Raw genomic sequence first — 24755 nt, 5'->3', positions numbered from 1 at the left:
GTAACCGATGTGAAATGGCTAACTAGTTAGCGGGGTGCGTGCTAATAGCGTTTCAAACGTCACTCGCTCTGAGACTTGGAGTAGTTGTTCCCTTTGCTCTGCATGGGTATCGCTGCTTCGAGGGTGGCTGTTGTTGATGTGTTCCTGGTTCGAGCCCAGGTAGGAGCGAGGAGAGGGACGGAAGCTATACTGTTACACTGGCAATACTAAAGTGCCTATAAGAACATCCAATAGTCAAAGGTATATGAAATACAAATCGTATAGAGAGAAATAGTCCTATAATAACTACAACCTAAAACTTCTTACCTGGGAATATTGAAGACTCATGTTAACCTCCCTGGGCAACAGCCAGTGGAATCGCGTGGTGCAAAATACAAATACCTCAAAAATGCTATAACTTCAATTTCTCAAACATATGACTATTTTACACCATTTTAAAGACAAGACTCTTGTTAATCTAACCACATTGTCCGATTTCAAAAAGGCTTTACAGCGAAAGCAAAACATTAGATTATGTCATGAGAGTACCCTGCCAAAAATAATCACACAGCCATGTTCAAAGCAAGCATATGTCACAAAAACCAAAACCACAGCTAAATGCAGCACTAACCTTTGAAATCTCCTGCACTAACCTTTAAAATCTCCTGCTGTTTTTCGCCCAGAGACAGGAGAGACGTCATTCCACTTTCTGGCGCCTTCTGTCACCCCTTCTTCACCCCCCCCCCCTTAAAAGATTTTGATGCACTATTGTAAAGTGGTTGTTCCACTGGATATTATAAGGTGAATGCACCAATTTGTAAGTCGCTCTGGATAAGAGCGTCTGCTAAATGACTTAAATGTAAATGTTCTGAGAGCCAATGGAAGCCTTAGAAAATGTCACGTTACAGGAGAGATGCTGTATTTTCGATAGAGATGCCACAGAAGGAGAACAAATTGTCAGACAGGGCACTTCCTGTATGGAATCTTCTCAGGTTTTGGCCTGCCATATGAGTTCTGTTATACACCATTCAAACAGTTTTAGAAACTTTAGTGTTTTCTATCCAAATCTACTAATTATATGCATATTCTCGTTTCTGGGCAAGAGTAGTAACCAGTTTAAATCGGGTACGTTTTTAATCCGGCCGTGCAAATACTGCCCCCTAGCCCCAACAGGTTAACCTCTTACATCTAGATGTTCCGCTAGCGGAACACCGCTCCAATATCCAATGATGTGGCGCGAATTACAAACTCCTCAAAAATCCCCAAACTTCAATTTTTCAAACATATGACTATTTTACACCATTTTAAAGACAAGACTCTCCTTTATCTAACCACATTGTCCGATTTCAAAAAGGCTTCACAACGAAAGCAAAACATTAGATTATGTCAGGAGAGTACCCAGCCAGAAATAATCAGACACCCATTTTTCAAGCTAGCATATAATGTCACAAAAACCAAAACCACAGCTAAATGCAGCACTAACCTTTGATGATCTTCATCAGATGACACTCCTAGGACATTATGTTATACAATACATGCATGTTTTGTTCAATCAAGTTCATATTTATATCAAAAACCAGCTTTTTACATTAGCATGTGACATTCAGAACTAGCATACCCACCGAACACTTCCGGTGAATTTACTAAATTACTCACGATAAACGTTCACAAAAAACATAATTATTTTAAGAATTATAGATACAGAACTCCTCTATGCACTCGATATGTCCGATTTTAAAATAGCTTTTCGGTGAAAGCACATTTTGCAATATTCTGAGTAGATAGCCCGGCATCACAGGGCTAGCTATTTAGACACCCAGCAAGTTTGGCACTCACCAAAGTCAGATTTACTATAAGAAAAATGTTATTACCTTTGCTGTCTTCGTCAGAATGCACTCCCAGGACTTCTACTTCAATAACAAATGTTGGTTTGGTCCAAAATAATCCATCGTTATATCCAAATAGCGCCGTTTTGTTCGTGCGTTCAAGACACTATCCGAAAGGGTAAATAAGGGTGACGAGCATGGCGCATTTCGTGACATAAATTTTCTAAATATTCCATTACCGTACTTCGAAGCATGTCAACCGCTGTTAAAAATCCATTTTTATGCCATTTTTCTCATAAAAAAGCGATAATATTCCGACCGGGAATCTGCGTTTAGGTAAACAGACAAAAGAAAATAAAGCATGGGGTCGACTCGGGCACGCGCCTAAGCCCATAGTACTCTGATCGGCCACTTGCCAAACGCGATAAAGTGTTTCAGCCAGAGGCTGCCTCGATATCGTTCAGCTTTTTCCCGGGCTCTGAGAGCCTATGGGAGCCGTAGGAAGTGTCACGTTATAGCAAAGATCCTCAGTCTTCAATAAAAAGAGCCAAGATGAAACACAACTTGTCAGACAGGCCACTTCCTGCATGGAATCTTCTCAGGTTTTGGCCTGCCATATGAGTTCTGTTATACTCACAGACACCATTCAAACAGTTTTAGAAACTTTAGGGTGTTTTCTAACCAAAGCCAATAATTATATGCATATTCTAGTTACTGGGCAGGAGTAGTAACCAGATTAAATCGGGTACGTTTTTTTTTATCCGGCCGTGTCAATACTGCCCCCTAGCCCTAACAGGTTAATGCAACCGCTGTGTCAGATTTCAAAAAAGCTTTACGGCAAAAGCACACGATGCGATTATCTGAGTACAGCGCTCAGCCACCAAAACAAGTCATACAGATACCCGCCATGTTGTGGAGTCAACAAAAGTCAGAAATAGTATTATAAATATTCACTTACCTTTGATGATCTTCATCGGAATGCACTCCCAGGAATCCCAGTTCCACAATAAATGTTCGTTTTGTTCGATAAAGTCCATATTTATGTCCAAATACCTCCTTTTTGTTCGCGCGTTTATTTCACCAATCCAAATGCACAAGGCGCGAGCACTAAGTCCAGACGAAAAGTAAAAAAGTTCCATTACAGTTCGTAGAAACATGTCAAATGATGTATATAATAAATCTTTAGGATGTTTTTTTATCATAAATCTTCAATAATATTCCAACCGGACAATTCCTTTGTCTTTAGAAAGGAAAGGGAACGGAGCTTGTGCGCGATCAACAACTCAAGGCTTTCAGCCAGACCCCTGGTTCAAACAGCTCTTATTCGCTCCCCTTTCACAGTAGAAACCTGAAACAACATTCTAAAGACTGTTGACATCTAGTGGAAGCCTTAGGAAGTGCAATCTGACCCCATTTACACTGTATATTGGATAGGCAATCACTTGAAAAACTACAAACCTCAGATTTCCCACTTCCTGGTTGGATTTTTCTCAGGTTTTCGCCTGCCATATGAGTTCTGTTATACTCACAGACATAATTCAAACAGTTTTAGAAACTTCAGAGTGTTTTCTATCAAAATCTACTAATAATATGCATATATTAGCTTCTGGGCCTGAGTAGCAGGCCCAGAAGCTAATATATGCATATTATTAGTAGATTTGGATATAACAGAACTCAGAGGTAAACTCGTGCCCAGCTTTTCATCCGGATGTGATAAATACTGCCCCCTATCCCAAAGAAGTTAATATTAAGAAAGTTGAGAAATAAATATTGTAGGCCTAGCCTATAGGAAGCTGATCCTCCTCTTTTTACTAGAGACCATTACTCTGTTTTCTTGCGCAATTGCATAGCCTATTGAAAGGTTGCGCAACATGAGTTCATGGGCTCTCATGAAGTGTTTGATTACATTTACATTGATGTCAGTGATTAGACGGACAATAGTGTTGAGTACCAGGCAGTTAGAAAGTTTGGTAGGCTACTAATGACCATCAGCAGCATCAGCGCTAGGAGAAGCCTTATTACCGTGACTAAACGGTCACGTGGAATTTGACTGCCTTCCTGACTTGTCACCGCCGGTGTAGCGGTAATACAGTAACCGCAACAGCCCTAATCACAAACACACACACTGAAAAAATAACTTCTCCTTCAACTTCAACAAAACAAAGGAGTTGATCGTGGACTACAGGAGACAGCAGAGAGTGCGCACCCCCACCACATCGACGGGGCTACAGTGGAGAGGGTCAAAAGCGTGCACATCACTGACTACCTGAAGTGGTCCCTTCACACAGACCATGGGACTTCTTCAACGGTATCGTTGAAGGGTATGGCAATTGCACCGTCCACAACTGCAGGGCTCTCCAGAGGGTGGTGCAATCAGCCCAATGCATCATCGGGCGCCCCATGATGAGCCTTTTAGGGCCTTGTTTGTCTGAGTACTAGTGTTGCCCAGTATACCGAAACCTCTGTACTTTTTCGATACTAGATCATGAAAAACAGTTTGATACTAGAATTATTTTTGGTACTTCTGTCAATTGTATCTCACGGATCAAGCCTGTCTCACAGATCAAGCCTGTCTATCAGCTCAGCCGACCCTTTATTATAGTGCGCACCGGCTACATCATGTTAGCTCCCCATTCATGCTACACATAAGTTAGCACACTTGAATAATGCGACACGGCATGTAGAAATGTTGAAACTGTTAACTACTGTTCACAAAACAATGTCCATACAGGCTAGAACACTTTAAAATGGAAGAAGATACCGGTAGCTTCCAGCTTTGTAGGTAGCCTAAAGTCCGGCAGATGGCGATATTGTGTCGTTTAATCTTACCGTCCAAACGCATTGTATGCAGCCGGCAATACATTCATATCCCTGGTGGACCGGTTTGTTTCTCGCCCCACCTCAACTGACATTTTTACCCTGCCCCCACCCCAATGGACATTTATCGTTGCCACAGTTGTTAATATGTATATATTATTCTTTTTGGTTTACTTAATTTTGTCCTTCGTTGTTGGAGTTCAAGATTTTCACCAAACCCTGTAATTACATCTGCAACCCTGTACATGTGACTATTAAACTCTCTAATCTCTCATTTCAGACCTTAAACATTTTCCATTAAGGCTGCATAGGCTTCGATATCCTCCTTAAATTGATTTCATGGTGAGAAGGCAGGACAAAAATGGGGAAAATATGCGTACTTATGAAAAACCATTTTCCAACACCTTGCTAGCGTGGCTAAATGCTAATCACGGATGGTGTATATCGCGTTCAGCCAAGCTCAATAACTCAATGCATGCACACACTCCTATTGAATATGTATTCCCCTGTATTGTGGATAGGCCTAGGCTACGTCTTGATTTACCCAGTTTTGATTTATCGTTAAAATAAATGATTATGTAGTTAGGTTAGTAAAAAAAAGTCAAATTGTGACTCATTAATGAATACATGGCTGTCTTTGAAAAATGTTGATGCAAAATGTTTTCAATATAATGATATTGAACTCAAAAGTTGCCCAGAGCAGAGGCTGAGTTGTTCGTTCTGTGACTTTGGCTAATATGCCTTCTTTTTTGCAGTGGTATTGAGTATTATGATGGTAACAAACACTGTGATACTAAACCTGGTATTGGTATCAACGTAAAAATTCTGGCATCGTGAAAACACTATTGAGTATTGTGGGAGCAGTAGATGTGGCTTTGGAACAAGAGGTGAAGTGCAGTGGAAGAGAAGTTGTCTGTCAGACTCTCGTTTGTCTTTGCTTATTTGAGCTGGTTTTGCCATAATATGGACTTAGCCCTATTTGTAAAAGACCATCTTCTGTATACCAACCCTCCCTTGTCACAACACAACTAATTGGCTCAACGAGTCTTTCTGGGTAAATCTCTAAGCTTTCCACACCTGGAGTGTGCAACAGTTGCCTATTATTCTTTTCATAATTCTTCAAGCTCTGTCAAATTGGTTGAGGATCATTGCTCGTCAACCATTTTCAGGTCTTGCCATAGATGTTCAAGTAGATTTAAGTCAGAACTGTAACTCGGCCACTCAGGAACATTCACTGTCTTGGTAAGCAACTCCAGTGTAGATGCGGCCTTGTGTTTGAGTTTATTGTCCCAGTGTCTGTTAGCAAGCAGACTAAACCATGTTTCCCTTCAAGGATTTTTTGTGTGTTGGCCAGTGACAAAAAAAATCGAAATTGAATCAATTTGTAGGCTGTAACACAACAAAATGTGGATAAAGTCTAGGGGTGTGAATACTTTATGAAAGCAGTGGATCTGCTAGTGCATGCCTCTTCTCGTTCTCACCTCTTTAGGCTATACCTCTCTCCCTCCTCTAATTCCACAGCATCTCTCTTGGATCATTCTTCTTCTCACCCTATCTGCTTTTCTCTCCCTCTCTCTGCTAGGCTCTGGTATTGACTCAGTGGTCTGTCTTTGCAATGACTGTGGTGCTGTTGTCTTGTGTTGTAGTTTGTATCTTCTCTTTTTCTCTCTCTTTCTGTACTAATGGTGTGTGTTGTTCTGGCCCAGTGTTGGGTAACACACGCTCTTACAAACTGCTAGACTGGAATAGTGTTGCTGCAGGTACCTCCCTCCTCCTACTGGTTTCACACACTGGAGACATGGCAGCTCACTGACACACACACACACACACACACACACACACACACACCTCACACACACAACTATGGGTGTGCAAACATCTTGTTAAACCTCCAGGCTAAATCTCTGTCAGTGTTTTGGTGCAGTAGTCACTAGCCAATCTTTCACTGAGCTGCCATCTCTCTCTTGTCTTTGTGTGTGTGTGCTGAGCATGTGCTACCCCCCCTCCCCCGCCTGGCTAGCCTACACTACCAGGCTGCTCCTGCTACGGCAGTCTGTAACGCAATGCATCCCTAATGCTCCCCTAACCCAGCAAAGCATCTGCATTGTGGACAAACCTGTCCAGGTTCACACAAAGATAGACTGGGCATGTGCATATCATCCCTGGCTTCCACTGGGCCGTATTCATACAGGGAGGGGGGAAGAGACAAGAGAATGGAGGGGGGTACAGGAATGGAGGGAGGGAGTGCAACGGAGAGTAGTGTAGTGAGATAAAGACAGGGCTGAGGTAGTTTAGACTCTGTGATGAATGAATATGGCCCTCCTCTGCTCATGAGCGTGCACATGTTCATGAGCTCGCCCATGCGCGTGCACGTTATGTGAGCGTCCCTATGAGACATGCTGCTTCTTTTGGAGAGGACGCTGCTCTGGTTCTGTTACGCCTGATCCATCCATCTTCCTCCCGTTCTCTGTTTTTCTCTTTCTCTCTCCCTCCTTCCTCCCATTCTCTCTCTCTCGCTCTCTCGCTCTCTCTCTGTGTGTGTGGGCATGTGGCCTGTCCCAGGAGGTATGGCGTGGACCAATGGTTATTAAGGACCATGGTTCAGCCTCCACCAGGTGTCCCTCATTTAAATATGATGAATGCTCTGAGATGGTCTCCTCTCCTCCTCCTTTCCTGGCCTTATGTGAAGCCAGGGTTGTGTTCAGGGGGCACAGAACCTGGAGATAACGTTTTGAAACAGGAAGGCACTTCCTGAACTTGTCCAGTAAGAATACTCTTATTCGTTTTCCATTTTCAAAATGTTTAGCTTTGGTGTGCCCTACTGAACCCCTCCCGTTATGGGCATGAAGGTAAGGAGATGCAGGGGACTTGGGACGCCACCCCATTACTCCACCCACTAGATCCCTGTCTTCCTGTGATTGGCTGGCCTGGAGATAATGCTATAGGAGATGAGAACAGCCCAGACACTAACTAAACACCTTCATTGTCTTCATATTTGTCATCAACATCATGTTCACTGTGTTACAAACTGATAGTTGGCTAAGTGGTATCTGCTTGCTATGATGCACCTTTTAGCCCAATCAGCTAAATGTGTCAGTTGATTCTCTGTTGGTCAGACAGACAGATCTATTTGCTGATAGTCTCTAGTTTCTAATAGTCAGTTGTTTCCGATAGTAGCTAGTTTCTGTTAGTAGCTAGTTTCTGTTAGTAGCTAGTTTCCGTCACTAATTTCTGATAATTTCTTCTAAAAGTTTGTTTGCGATAGTCAGTACATTTTTGAAAGTTGGCAGTTTCTAATAGGTGCTAGTTTCTGATGGTCAGCTAATTTCTGACAGTCGCTAGATTCTGGTAGACATACAGTCAGTCAGGTAGCCAGCCTGTGCGTGTGTGCCGCTATGTATGTGTGACTGTGTGTATCTGTGTATGACTGTGTGTGTGTGTGTGTGTGTGTGTGTGTGTGTGTGTGTGTGTGTGTGTGTGTGTGTGTGTGTGTGTGTGTGTGTGTGTGTGTGTGTTGCAGACGAGCCAGAGACGAGGGACGCGTGGTGGGAGGAGATTCGTCAGGAGATCAAGTCTCATGCCAAAGCCCTGGGTTGCCACGCTGTGGTGGGATACAGCGAGAGTACCACCATCTGGTACATTACACACACCATACTTATACTCACACAATACTTAGACCAAAGCTCTATTTCAAAGTCTGTTTGATGGGCAAAGAAAGTGTTGTATGCTAATTTTAACATCCCTATATCACCCTCTTCTCCCCTCCCCCCTGCCCACAGTGAGGAGGTGTGTATCCTGTCTGCATCGGGCACGGCGGCCATGTTGAATCCCAGGTTCATGCGCGAGGGCTGTTTGGACGCCGGCGGCAGCGACCACAGGTTGTCACGGCAACCACCCCTCGGCATGGTTGGGTCGGAGAGGGGAGAGGGGGACGCTAGCTCAGCTTGGCTGGGGTAGGAACACACACATACACACACACTGTGTTGGATGGGTGTTAGTGTAGGGGTGAGAGAACTTGAGTGGCCAGGAGGGTTTTGGACTAATTAACCTAGTCATGGGTTGCTTCTAAATGGACAGTGGTGTAATGAGGCAGCAAGTAGCCTAGCCGTTAAGAGCGTTGGGCCAGTAACCGAAAGGTCGCCGGTTCACCAAGCTGACTAAGTGGAAATATTGCCGATGTGTCCTTGAGCAAGGCACTTAACCCTAATTGCTCCTGTCGCTCTGGATAAGAGCATCTGCTAAATGACTTAATGTAAAATGTTAATGAATGAATGAACTTCATAGCTTTTTAGCATACTTTCTGAGCAGTGTGTGTGTATTCCAGGTTTGATGATGCGTCACCCCCTAGCTGCGGATTTTGTCACATCCCATATGATGAGTTCAACATGCCGTTCCCAGCTCAGCTCACATACTGCTACCACTGTAGGAGACAGAAGGTCCCTGACGTGCTCTTTACTACCATAGACCTACCTGCTGAGGCTGCTGTTACTGGGAAGGGCTGCCTCATACAGGCCAGGTAACGCACACACTACCACTACAACCATATATCCTGTCTTTGTGTCTGTGTTGTTCCTCTAAACTGTTTCCTATGAAGAAGGTGGCCCAGGGAGGTGTGTGTGTAATGTTGTGTTATATTGCAGGTTGTGTCGTACCAAGAAGAAGGCCCAAGGGGAGGTGAATGCCACAGCTATCTCTAACTTACTCCCCTTCATGGAGTATGAGCTCCACACCCAGCTGATGAACAAACTGAAGCTGCGCTGCATGAATGCTCTGTTTGGGCTCCGCATTCAGATCAGTGTGGGAGAAAACATGCTCCTAGGACTAGCTGTAAGTCCTGTGTTTGAGTGTGTGCGTCTGTGTGACCCTCTCCTCATGTCTGCTACAAGGTGTGTTTCTGACGTGTGTGTGTGTGTGTGTGTGTGTGTGTGTGTGTGTGTGTGTGTGTGTGTGTGTGTGTCCAGTCTGCAACGGGTGTGTACCTGTCAGCTCTGCCAGCTCCAGGTGGTATCCAGATAGCTGGTAAGACCCCCAGTGACCTGAGCTACGACCAACACATTTCAACCATGCATAAACGCATCAACGACACCATCGCCATGAACAAGGAGCTCTACAACATACACCCCCGGTGAGAGAGAGACACCCCCGGTGAGAGAGAGACAAACACACACACCAGTCTGTGTGGAACATCATAGTTCATTCCTCTCTGTGTCTTTCTCTGGTTATTAAGAAGTTATTTACGTTGGACCCTGAGGCGTTCACCGCCTGAATACAGTACTAGCATGCACATTAGCCTCTATTAATCACAGCTTTATATGAGTACCTCACCCTCTAAAATCACAGCTCTATCTCAGTACACCCACTCTAGAATCACAATGTATGAGTAGTCCTACAATTACAGCTGTATGAGTATCACAGCTTGACAGTAAATGTGTACACTCTAAAATCACAGCTCTGTCTAAGTACAGTCTAGATTCACAGCTCTATGATAGTCTAGATTCACAGCTCTATGATAGTCGAGATTCACAGCTCTATGATAGTCGAGATTCACAGCTCTGTCTAAGCACAGTCTAGATTCACAGCTCTAGGATAGTCTAGATTCACAGCTCTAGGATAGTCTAGATTCACAGCTCTAGGATAGTCTAGATTCACAGCTCTAGGATAGTCTAGATTTACAGCTCTAGGATAGTCTAGATTCACAGCTCTAGGATAGTCTAGATTCACAGCTCTAGGATAGTCTAGATTCACAGCTCTAGGATAGTCTAGATTCACAGCTCTGTCTAAGCACAGTCTAGATTCACAGCTCTGGAGGACACTATCACACACACATTAAAATGTGTGTGTGATTATCACTAATATAGAAACGTACTCTGATGATTGCACAATATTGGGTGTGGGTAGAATTGGGTGTGATAAGGAATGACCTACTTCTACTTAGTGTGAGGTTTGGACTGATGGTGTTTCTATGGGACTGCAACTAACTCAGCGGCTCACAACGCGGACAGGGATGGTCAGACACACACACATATTGTTGAGTTGTTGTTATTGTTGTTGTAGGAGTGTATAGAGGAGGTGGTGGGGTCTCCTATCCCTGACAGACAGCGGTCCAGACTGTTCAGGTCTACCTCTGAGAGTTCAGATGAGCTGTCTGAACTAGACCTGTCGCACGGCAAGAAGGACGCCTTCGTACTGGAGGTACGGTTGGCTGTGTGTACTGTGCTGTAGGGGTGTGTGTTATGTTGGATGTGTAATTGTACTATATGATCTGTATAGGATCTCAAAAAACAAATAAAGTAACACCTCACGGCACAACACCTATCCACCATGTGACCTACTTGTTGTGTGTATGTACTGACATGTATGTGTAACTGATAGCTGCACACACACACTACATGTTCATGTTTTTAAATGTATGGAAATTGTAAAGTCTTTTGTCATAATGTATTTTTGGTTATGTGTTGGACCCCAGTAAGACTAGCTGTACCATTGGCGTTGGCTAATGGAGATCCTAATAAATCACATCAAATCTGTGTGTTCATGCTTTTCTTCTCATGTCTTTAGATTGATGACACTGATGCAGTAGAGGACATCCAATCCCTACTCACTGATGCCCCCCATGCCTGCAGGTACACACACACACACACACACACACACACACACACACACACACACACACACACTGTTCTACTAGAAATGTTTTACGATGTCCGTCCATCTACCTGTCTCTCTTCAGGGTTCTACAGCTGTAACACAGAGGTCATGCCTGGGATTTACAACTGGACTTCAGGGCTACAGGTCAGACTCACACACTGAAACACTGCTACTACTACCACTACTACTGTACTACTACTACTACTACTACTACTACTACTACTACTACTACTACTACTACTACTGGTCCGCACAATTGGCCCAGCGTCATCCGGGTTTGGCCCGGTTAGGCCGTCATTATAAATAAGAATTTGTTCTTAAATTACTGTACTACTACTACTAGTACTACTGTACTACTACTTTACTACTTCTACTACTACTTATACTGTTCTACTTCTACTTTGCTACTTCTACTACTTTACTTCTACTACTACTGTACTACTTCTATTGCTACTAGTGTACTACTACTGTATTACTAATAATGCTGTACGAGTGTACTACTACTACTGTTCTACTACTACTACTGTTCTACTACTACTACTACTGTTCTACTACTACTGTTCTACTACTACTACTACTACTGTTCTTCTACTACTACTACTACTACTACTACTACTACTGTTCTTCTACTACTACTACTACTGTTCTTCTACGTCTACTACTACTACTGTTCTACGTCTACTACTACTACTGTTCTACGTCTACTACTACTACTACTGTTCTACGACTACTACTACTACTGTTCTACGTCTACTACTACTACTGTTCTACTACTACTACTACTACTGTTTTACTTCTACTACTACTACTACTACTACTACTGTTTTGCTTCTACTACTACTACTACTACTACTACTACTACTACTGTTTTACTTCTACTACTACTACTACTACTACTACTACTGTTCTCCTTCTACTACTGTTCTACTACTACTACTGTACTACTTATACTGCTATTGTACTACTACTACTCTACTTCTACTACTACTACTACTGTACTACTTCTACTACTACTGTTCTACTGCTACTACTGTACTAGTACTACTGTTCTTCTACTACTACTACGCCTACTACTACTACTGTTCTTCTACTACTACTGTTCTTCTACTACTACTACTACTGTTCTACGTCTACTACTACTACTGTTCTACTACTACTTCTACTACTACTACTGCTGTTCTACTACTACTACTGTTCTACTACTTCTACTACTACTGTTTTACTTCTACTACTACTACTACTACTGTTTTACTTCTACTACTACTACTACTACTACTACTGTTTTACTTCTACTACTACTACTACTACTACTACTACTACTGTTCTCCTTCTACTACTACTACTACTACTACTGTTCTACTACTACTACTACTACTGTACTACTTATACTGCTATTGTACTACTACTACTCTACTTCTACTACTACTACTGTACTACTTCTACTACTACTGTTCTACTGCTACTACTGTACTAGTTCTACTGTTCTTCTACTACTGTTCTACTACTGTACTACTACTACTGTTCTACTACTGTACTACTACTACTGTTCTACTTCTACTACTGTTCTACTACTACTACTGTACTACTACTACTACTACTACTACTGTTCTAGTACTACTACTGTTCTACTACTTCTACTGTTCTACTACTTCTACTACTGTACTACTTCTACTACTAGTACTGTTCTACTACTAGTACTGTTCTACTACTAGTACTGTTCTACTACTAGTACTACTACTAGTACTGTTCTACTACTGTACTACTTCTACTACTACTACTCTTCTTCTACTACTGTCCTACTTCTACTACTACTACTGTCCTACTTCTACTACTGTTCTACTACTACTGTACTAGTTCTACTACTACTACTACTACTACTACTACTACTACTACTACTACTACTACTACTATACTAGTTATACTACTACGATTATTCTACTACTACTACTGTACTCCTTCTACTATTGTACTACTTCTACTACTGTACTACTACTACTACTACTGTTGTACTACTACTGTTGTACTACTACTACTACTACTACTGTTCTACTTCTACTACTACTGTTCTACTACTACTACTGTACTACTACTACTACTACTGTTCTACTACTACTACTGTTCTACTACTTCTACTACTGTACTACTTCTACTACTAGTACTGTTCTACTACTAGTACTGTTCTACTACTACTACTACTGTACTACTTCTACTACTACTGTTCTACTACTACTGTATTACTTATTCTACTATACTAGTTCTACTACTACTATTATTCTACTACTACTACTGTACTCCTTCTACTATTGTACTACTTCTACGACTGTACTACTACTACTACTACTGTTGTACTACTACTGTTGTACTACTACTACTACTACTACTGTTCTACTTCTACTACTACTGTTCTACTACTACTACTGTACTACAACTACTACTGTTCTACTACTTCTACTGTTCTACTACTACTACTGTTCTACTACTACTACTGTTCTCACTACTTCTACTACTGTACTACTTCTACTACTAGTACTGTTCTACTACTAGTACTGTTCTACTACTAGTACTGTTCTACTACTACTACTACTTCTACTACTACTGTATTACTTATTGTATTACTACTGTCCTACTACTACTACTACTGTCCTACTTCTACTACTACTACTGTTCTACTACTACTGTACTAGTTCTACTACTACTACTACTACTACTACTACTATACTAGTTCTACTACTACTATTATTCTACTACTACTACTGTACTCCTTCTACTATTGTACTACTTCTACTGCTGTACTACTACTACTGTTGTACTACTACTACTACTACTACTACTACTACTACTACTACTACTACTACTACTACTGTTGTACTACTACTGTTGTACTACTACTGTACTACTTCTACTACTACTACTGTTGTACTACTACTACTACTACTACTACTACTACTATACTAGTTCTACTACTACTACTATTATTCTACTACTACTACTGTACTACTTATACTGCTATTGTACTACTCTACTTCTACTACTACTACTGTACTACTTCTACTACTACTGTTCTACTGCTACTACTGTACTAGTTCTACTGTTCTTCTACTACTGTTCTACTACTGTACTACTACTACTGTTCTACTACTGTACTACTACTACTGTTCTACTTCTACTACTGTTCTACTACTACTACTGTACTACTACTACTACTACTACTACTGTTCTAGTACTACTACTGTTCTACTACTTCTACTGTTCTACTACTTCTACTACTGTACTACTTCTACTACTAGTACTGTTCTACTACTAGTACTGTTCTCTACTACTAGTACTGTTCTACTACTAGTACTACTACTAGTACTGTACTACTACTAGTACTACTACTAGTACTGTTCTACTTCTGTACTACTTCTACTACTACTACTCTTCTTCTACTACTGTCCTACTTCTACTACTACTACTGTCCTACTTCTACTACTGTTCTACTACTACTACTATACTAGTTATACTACTACTATTATTCTACTACTACTACTGTTCTACTACTACTACTACTACTGTACTACTTATACTGCTATTGTACTACTACTACTCTACTTCTACTACTACTACTGTACTACTTCTACTACTACTGTTCTACTGCTACTACTGTACTAGTTCTACTGTTCTTCTACTACTGTTCTACTACTGTACTACTACTACTGTTCTACTACTGTACTACTACTACTGTTCTACTACTGTACTACTACTACTGTTCTACTTCTACTACTGTTCTACTACTACTACTACTACTACTGTTCTAGTACTACTACTGTTCTACTACTTCTACTGTTCTACTACTTCTACTACTGTACTACTTCTACTACTAGTACTGTTCTACTACTAGTACTGTTCTACTACTAGTACTGTTCTACTACTAGTACTACTACTAGTACTGTTCTACTACTAGTACTACTACTAGTACTGTTCTACTACTGTACTACTTCTACTACTACTACTCTTCTTCTACTACTGTCCTACTTCTACTACTACTACTGTCCTACTTCTACTACTGTTCTACTACTACTGTACGAGTTCTACTACTACTACTACTACTACTACTACTACTACTATACTAGTTATACTACTACTATTATTCTACTACTACTACTGTACTCCTTCTACTATTGTACTACTTCTACTACTGTACTACTACTACTACTACTGTTGTACTACTACTGTTGTACTACTACTACTACTACTGTTCTACTTCTACTACTACTGTTCTACTACTACTACTGTACTACTACTACTACTGTTCTACTACTACTACTGTTCTACTACTTCTACTACTGTACTACTTCTACTACTAGTACTGTTCTACTACTAGTACTGTTCTACTACTACTACTACTGTACTACTTCTACTACTACTGTTCTACTACTACTGTATTACTTATTCTACTATACTAGTTCTACTACTACTATTATTCTACTACTACTACTGTACTCCTTCTACTATTGTACTACTTCTACGACTGTACTACTACTACTACTACTGTTTACTACTACTGTTGTACTACTACTACTACTACTACTGTTCTACTTCTACTACTACTGTTCTACTACTACTACTGTACTACAACTACTACTGTTCTACTACTTCTACTGTTCTACTACTACTACTGTTCTACTACTTCTACTACTGTACTACTTCTACTACTAGTACTGTTCTACTACTAGTACTGTTCTACTACTAGTACTGTTCTACTACTACTACTACTACTACTGTACTACTTCTACTACTACAACTGTTCTACTACTACTGTATTACTTATTGTACTACTACTGTCCTACTACTACTACTACTGTCCTACTTCTACTACTACTACTGTTCTACTACTACTGTACTACTACTACTACTATACTAGTTCTACTACTACTATTATTCTACTACTACTACTGTACTCCTTCTACTATTGTACTACTTCTACTACTGTACTACTACTACTGTTGTACTACTACTACTACTGTTGTACTACTACTGTTGTACTACTACTACTACTGTACTACTTCTACTACTACTACTACTACTGTTGTACTACTACTACTACTACTACTGTTATACTACTACTACTATACTAGTTCTACTACTACTACTACTATTATTCTACTACTACTACTGTACTACTTCTACTATTGTACTACTACTACTACTGTTCTACTACTACTACTGTACTACTTCTTCTACTGCTACTACTGTACTAGTTCTACATTTTACATTTACATTTTAGTCATTTAGCAGAAGCTCTTATCCAGAGTGACTTACAGTAGTGAATGCATACATTTCATACATTTTTTTTTGTAAACTTTTTTTTCTTCTTCTGCTGCTACTACTACTACTACTACTACTATTCTACTACTACTACTACAATACTAGTTCTACTACTATTCTACTACTACTACTACAATACTAGTTCTACTACTACTACTATTATTCTACTACTGTACTACTTCTACTACTGTACTACTTCTACTACTACTGTTGTACTACTACTACTGTTGTACTACTACTGTATTACTTCTACTATTACTGTTGTACTACTGTACTACTACTACATACTAGTTCTACTACTACTACTACTACTACTACTACTACTATTATTCTACTACTGTATTACTTCTACTACTACTACTACTGTTGTACTACTACTACATACTAGTTCTACTACTACTACTACTACTACTACTACTACTATTATTCTACTACTGTTCTACTACTACTACTGTTCTACTACTACTAGTACTACTCCTTCTACTATTGTACTACTTCTACTACTACTACTACTACTGTTCTACTCCTACTGTACAACTTTTACTACTACTGTACTACTACTACTACTACTTTTCTACTACTGTACTACTTCTACTACTACTGTTCTACTACTATACAACTACTATTGTTCTACTACTACACAACTTCTACTACTACTGCACAACTACTACTACTACTGTTCTACTTCTACTGTGCTACTTCTACTACTTTACTTCTACTACTGTACTACTTATTCTATTGCTACTAGTGTACTACTACTGTATTACTACTAATGCTGTACGAGTGTACTACTACTACTTGGCTATTGCTACTACTGTTCTACAGGTTATTGAGAGATTATATGTTGATATTTTGTTCTTTGCCAACCCCGCCCCCAGATGTTTACATCTGTCAGGGTCTACAGACTCAATAATGCCAACCTGACCAACCAGGGCCTCAACAAGATCTTCACTGACCTCTGTGAGAATTTACTCAAGGTAAGACCACACACACACAATGGGGATACGCTGGTCAAGCCCAAGCATTGGTGTTCCTCTTACTTAATCTACGTAATGTTTAACTTCTGTATTAATTGAACTGTCTGCTTTTTATTTGTGTGTGTAGAGTCTATACTTTAAGCTGCGTTCCATGATCCCCTGCTGTCTATGCCATCTCAACTTCACTGTAGCTGTACCAGAGGAAGAACTCATACAGGTGAGAAGGCTTTCCTAAAAACATTTTGGTCAGTATTAGAGCTGGGAATTGCCAGGGACCTCACGATACGATATTATCACGATACTAAGGTGCTGATACGATATGTATTGCGATTCTCACGATTTTATATGTATTGCGTTTCGATAATGGTGTTTTATTGATTTGATGTTCCAACATATTGCTCACTATGCGTCTGCTGCAGAGAGACGAGAGAGCATGAGAAAATGAGTTTTGATCAGTCAGGGAAATGAGTGCTGAAAACATGTTGGCTCACTATTTAAAAAGAAGATGGAGAATAAGCTATATTCCTCTAACTCAACGCTGGGCCTCGAAGCTAGTTTCACTGCGTTTTTTAATTGTTCCCCTCTAATCCTGGACTGATTTCAACCTGGGACACCAGGTGGGTGCAATTAATTATCAGGTAGAACAGAAAACCAGCAGGCTCCAGGCCTTGTAGGGTCAGAGTTGAATAATCCTGGATTTAGGGCTGGGCAATATATCGAATTAATTCGAATGTAAGTTTGTGTGCAATATTCCAAATGCCTGTATCGCAAGAATCAAGGTTTTGTTATTTTCCGGGGTTTTTTAGCATTTATGTCCGCTTGTTCTCATGTTGTGTTTTTGGTTTCGTCTCATTCACTCCTCTTGTGTTGTGTGCACCTTCCCATTTACACTAGATATCTGTATATAATGATGAAATGCATGTGTCCTGCATTGGCCTTATTTTGGACAAGATTTTAGCGAGAGTGAAACCTTTCGCCACAGAACAATGAGACAGATATTTCACTGGATGTATAAATATGAAGCATCTGGCCGGCGTTTCCACTAGTGAGAGGAAGCCCAGTGGCCAGCAGTGAAAGGAGATGGATTTTGGCCGACATTCTGTTAATTTTCTCATCGATTAAACATTTGATCTCAATACAGTTTTCTGTTCCCAAAACTAGAATCTGTTTTGAACAGAGGGGACTAGGTAGAGTAAACTTTGCCCTTTGTTACAGTTTTTAAAAATCGCATCGTTTAGAAGGAGTGCAAAGGCGAATTGAGTTATTGTACACGCGCTTCACAGAGTAGGCGTTCCCTAACGGAAATATGCAGATGCATGCTAGAACAGTCAAATAGGATCTCGCTAGCTCGTGCTTGGTCTGCCCACCCCCTTGCTTGTTTTGCCCACTATTACTCATTTGTTCTCATTGGAAACGACAGACTGTGGTCTATCTTGGTTTAGTTATAAAAATCTTTGCTTTCAACTTCGCCTCTTCCTCTATGGTTTACACACACACCAAGCCCCCCCCCCCCTGCCTCCATACGCCAACATAGTTGAGATCACATCTTCCTTTCTGACAAGCGGTTTCAGATCGCTATTTGAGATTTGGTCCAACAAAATCGGTCATATGGACACCAAAAAACAAAGTGAGACATTATTTTACTGTAATAGAGGAGAAGTTAACTTTTCTAACGATACCATTTTATGTCTGAACTACCCAAATGGCGTGCAGAGCAGACACTACTAAAACGAGTATCAATGAACATTGATTCTGGAAAATGAATTCTGTTTGTCGCACGCGGAATTCTGTTTGTAGCAGCATTTTAGCCAAAGACTGTTAACTAGTCTGTGTTTTATAAATGTGCAATAAACATAAAACACAATTATATAATTGTGCAACTTGTTTCCATTCCGAGAAATAAGGTAGGCCGCTTGATTTCAACATGTGGTCAGGCTAACGTTCTTTTCAAATAGTTGGAGATGGACCGAATGGTGTGTTTATAACAATTCAACTGTTCAACCTTGTTAGCTAGAAAATAGATCCCAAGTTGGCTAAACTTGAAACATAAAGATTCACTGACTCATCACTAACACGTGGGCTTGAGAGATTGTTGATGAGACCTGTGTTTAAAAAATGGTGGAGTCTAATGGCTTCTACAAGATGTTAGTCATTATTAGTGAATGTGCATTATGCATGGTTCTAGTTAGATTTGTAACAAAAAAGGGCATTTTCATAGACTTGAAAGCCAGATCAGTGATTATTGCAAAAAAGCAGTTTAAACTATGTTGATAACATTCTTAAATGATTAGTGGGTCTTATGGTTGTGGAAGGCTTATATTTAGCCTTATATTTAACTTCACAAGCCCTGAATTCATTAGATTATTGCTGACTATTTGAAATGCAGTGTATTTTACCTTTAATTGTACAACAATGCGTATTAAGTAAAAAAAACATTTTAAAAATGTAGATTTATATCGTGAAACGCCTATATGTTTTTAAAAATCGAGATAAGATTTTTAGGCCATATCACCCAGCCTTACCTGGGCTATAGGATGGGTTTTAGTGCTTGTACAGCCGACTGGCGCCAGCTAAAGCTACCTTTTTAAGAAGTCGATACTTTTCAGTCAAATATCTATATAATATCCCAAAATAATACTGAGATATGTAACTATACAATTTTCCCCCTATCACTTTACCTGACATTTGTGTCAATAAATGATAGCAACAAGGTAATGATAGTTTCATTCTCTCTCATTTTCTCACATACCCTCTCCCCCTGTCCTCTCCAGGTGGCGGTGACGGCTGTAGCCATGAGTTTTGACAAGGAGACTCAGCTGGCAGCAGACAAGTCTCTTAACAAGGGTTAGTATTCTCAAAAGCTGTAGGTCAGCGGTTAGAGATAAAGGGATGGAGTCTGGAGTTATGGAGAGCTGAAGGGGACGAGACACTTGAGACTTGAGTTAGTGCACTTGGGTGGGTTGAGGAGTGAAACAGATTCAACTCTGTGTGTGTTTGTTTGTTTTCCAGGGAGTGGTGAGAATGAAGAGCAGCTACAGTTTTCTATGGAGCTGTGTGGAGAGTCAACGTCCTCCAACAACCAGCCTACAGCCAAACCTTCTGGTACACCACCACACCTTACACCTTATTACCCCGGATCACTAACAACTGCCTAACCTTTAACCTCCAATAGCCATCCCTCAGCAGACAAAACATGAGAAATCCTCTAACCGCCTGGAACCTCTCACTCCTTGAAGCTCCCTTAACCATAGTGTTGTATTCTCTGTCCTCTATTTAAATATGTTCTGTAGTAGTTGTGTTAAACATGACTTTACCGCCTGTGACTGTATGACCAGGTAAATAATGTAACTGTATAACCAGGTACATCCTCTGTCAGGTATTTTAGACCTGCAGCCGTGTGTGTGTGTGTGTGTGTGTGTGTGTGTGTGTGTGTGTGTGTGTGTGTGTGTGTGTGTGTGTGTGTGTGTGTGTGTGTGTGTGGAGCTATGTGGAGTAGCACTGTGATGACTATAAGAAAAACACCCTGCTCTTCACTGATCTGGAGAGAGAGCTGGGGTTAAACCAAAATGGCCGCCCTTCTTAAACCAAAATGGCCGCCCTTCACCTCCTCCACATCAGCCAGGACTAGGAGCTAGACCTAGGAGATAGGATTTAGGACTAGGGAACAAGATGTGGATATAGGACCAGGTATAAGGAAGTGTCTGTAAGGTATTGAGATACTATTTTGCTGAGGCCTGAAGAGTCAACATCTGTGGTTGTGTGTGGCAGTGCATCATGGTGTGTGTGTGTCGACAGGTGTTCCAGAGAGTGCCATGACCCACTCCTCGTCTCGAGGTAAGCCGCCCCCCCCCTTGCTGCCATGGCTACCACGGCCCTGTTTTAAGTTCTCATCCTTTTGTTCTCCTGCTCCGCCCCAACCTCTTTTATTTTCTCTATATTCTTTTTCTTTATGTATCTATATTATGTTTTATGTCATGGGTGTATGCGGTTGTCGGTTCGTGTGTGTGGTGTGTGTATGCACGTGCATGTATGCGGTGTGGATGTTGTGTGTGTGTGTGTGTGTGTGTGTGTGTGTGCGAGCTTGTGCACGTGTGTGTGCGTGCGCATGTATGCAGAGTGTGTGTATGTTTCTCCAGTTTCCTCGGTTGATTACGGTTCCTTTGCAGACAGATGCAGCACCTGGCTAGAGCTGCTTAGGCTGAAAGCTCACACCATAAGACGAGGATCAGTTAAGACAAGTAGGAGGACACAGTCGCTAGCAAACTCTGGTACACACACAAACATACACATCCCTCCCCAATTGCCGCTGGGGGGCGGAGCGTCACAGATCATGCACCAGCTGATTAACTAGAGTGTGAAAGTTGAAGCCCCGCCCCTCAGAGGAATAACCAACCAACAACCAGCGTATAACCTCTGACCCTGTCGCCATAGTGACAGACATGGAGGAAGTAAACATGAAAGAGGATCTTAAAACACGCTAAAAACATATCTCACTAAAGCTGGCGACTTGGGGGAATTGCAGTTTGATGCTACGTAAATTAACTTTGTCATAAACTGTGATGATAACTGGGCATAATTAACTGGGATTAAATGACAGGACACATCTCAAATCACACCCTATTCCCTTTAATGCACTACTTTGGACCAGAGCCATATGGCAGATCCCTGTGTAATGCTCTAACTAGGGAGTGGGGAGGGATTTGAGATGCAGACTTAATGTTATTCAAATTGGCTCGAAGGTTCCAGGTCGGATTGAAGCATCATTCACTATGTTACGAGATGGAACATCTTTCACACTCTGGCTTGATTCAATCATTCTGCTTAGCAGACTGCCTAATTTGTTTCTGTTTTGTATCGATCGTACACACACACGCTAATTTAAACAAGCGCACATAGGGACTCTAACACACACACATAAACAGGTAAATGCATGCACACATACACACGCACAGACACACACACAAAAGGCCTGGCCAGTCTGTCTGTATGTACGTCTGTCTGTCTGTTTGCAGAGGCTGTATGGTTGTTTGCCTGTCTGTCACTGAATGGTGCATGGCAGCTCACGCTTATACTGTCATCATGCTACACTGCTGCGCATTCTCACACACACACACAAACAAACAAACAAACAAACTCACAGCTTAGTGGTTCAATTGGGATTTGGGAGGTGTGGGGTCCCTAGTTTGTGGGCGCGCCTTAACAATATATACTGACTAAGACACCTATTACAGAATACTACAGGTCGCGGCGGGACCTGCACATTTTTGGTAGAATGACTGTAAGGTAAGTTATGGCGACTTTTTAAATGGACACTTTACTCAAATTAATCAAATATATAATTTCCCCCTCCAGAAATGAGCCCAATAACATATTTCTCCATATCGTCAGGCTGTAGCCCAAATGATGCAGTATAGTGGCAATAAATAAATGGGCTGAAGCATAGGGTTTCCCATCTGTATTTACCCCATTGGCTTGATCATTAGCTAAACCAAACTCTAAAAATGATCTTGTTGCCAGTTAGCAACATATTGATGGCTTGAAAGTCCCAAAAAATGTACCACTGGCACTCATCAAAGGACCATGTATAGTGAATATAATGTAGGCCTACCAGTTACAACTGACACGTGCTACATTTAGCCCTGGTCTCCCCATGCATTCAACACTATTGGCTAGTGCTAGATGTGCATAAACCTAGCCGCTTAAAATGGTGCAGTTCACACATTTTTAGGAGTTGGAAATGAGCATAGTAAAAGATCCTCCTCTTTTCAAAACTGCTTTCAAAAGTGTGTTTTCCCGCCACTGCGTTAAGAATGCTGTACAATGACTGGGCATGCATTTTTCTCTCCCTGTGCAGAAATTTGAGTGCTCCTTACTCTTGAGAGAAATATTATTTTCTCATCTAGAATGCGATAAGCTGACCAATTTAATAAATAAACTATTCTACTATGGGGTTGTCTGATTTTGCTGTTGCTTACTCATGTTGTTGGCTGAGGAAAAAGAAATGTGGACAAAATAAATTCATTAGATATCCCTAATTCAAAATGTGCATTTCCAAAGTTACCGCGTCTCATTTGAATCCTGCCTAAATTTAACCTGTTTGTAGTTTGCATTCAAACTCCACACACACTCACACACACACTCTATATCCATTTCCTCCAGCTCATAGCTCATCATATCTGCTATTCTTTGTAGCACCATCTAAAGGCTGAGTCTGTTATCTCCATCTCTCCCTCTTTTTCTCGCTCGCTCCCTTTCTCTCCCCCTCCTCCAGTCTCGTCCTCAGAGCGCTGCAGTCCTCTCCCAGAGGTGCGGTCCCGGTCCCTACGCTCCACCAGGTCGTTGCCATGCGGTGCCCCTGTTACCGTGGTGAAGATGACTCCTCTGTCCTTTCTCCCCAGGACGCGCATCGTCAAATACTTGGGAATCATCAACATGTTCTTCATTAGAGAGACCACGTCACTACGAGAGGTACACGCACACACACGTTTGTGAAGTAGATTTCTGCAGGTGTCATCAGAGATGAGTAGGAAATGATTACATGTCTTTCTGTGGTGTGCGTAGTCTGTTCCTCTGCTAGCTCATTGCAGTGGTTTCGCAAAGGTTAACATATTTACCTGTGTGTGTGTTAGGAGGGGGGTGTAAGTGGGTTCCTGCATTCCTTCATAGCGGAGGTGTTTGCAATGGTCCGTGCCCATGTAGCAGCTCTGGGGGCAACGCCGTAGTGTCATACAGCATGAAGGAGTGTGTCTTCATGGAAAACCCCAACAAGAACCAGGTACACACACACGCTGTTAATTTGCTGTTAGTTAAAGAACTGGAGGCCTATAGTATTGTTCTGTTTGAACTACAATATTTTCTCAAAGAACCACCAGGTTAACCCCTTACACTCGTGGAACTTGACCTATGTGGTTAGGGCCAAATTTAAATTAACTATAATAAGCATTGGTATGACCATGGTAGCAATTGAAAGAGAACACATTAAAGGTTATGGGTAAATGATCAGACTCCAAACATTACACTGTTGATTTTGATGTGCTTTTTATATTTACTGTACTTTTCATTGCATTTCTCAATAACGAAATCTGAAAATACTCTGGATTTATTCAGTAACAATAAGAATATTCATTGAAATGTTGGAGTAGGTGCAAGATAAGAAAACAAGATTTCAAGGGTTTGAGTGAGAGGTTGTCTTGAAGTGGCC

At 41.1% G+C, this 24755-nt stretch overlaps 1 pseudogene; it reads left to right on the top strand.

Moving 5' to 3' along the window:
- The window catches only part of LOC106561251 (C2 domain-containing protein 5-like), a 53316-nt pseudogene that overhangs the window by 26125 nt on the left and 2436 nt on the right, over positions 1 to 24755 (top strand).

Source organism: Salmo salar, chromosome ssa17 (assembly GCF_905237065.1).
Source record: "Salmo salar chromosome ssa17, Ssal_v3.1, whole genome shotgun sequence".
In the NCBI taxonomy this organism is placed as follows: Eukaryota; Metazoa; Chordata; class Actinopteri; order Salmoniformes; family Salmonidae; genus Salmo; species Salmo salar.
This window is presented reverse-complemented; position numbering and strand designations above follow the sequence as displayed.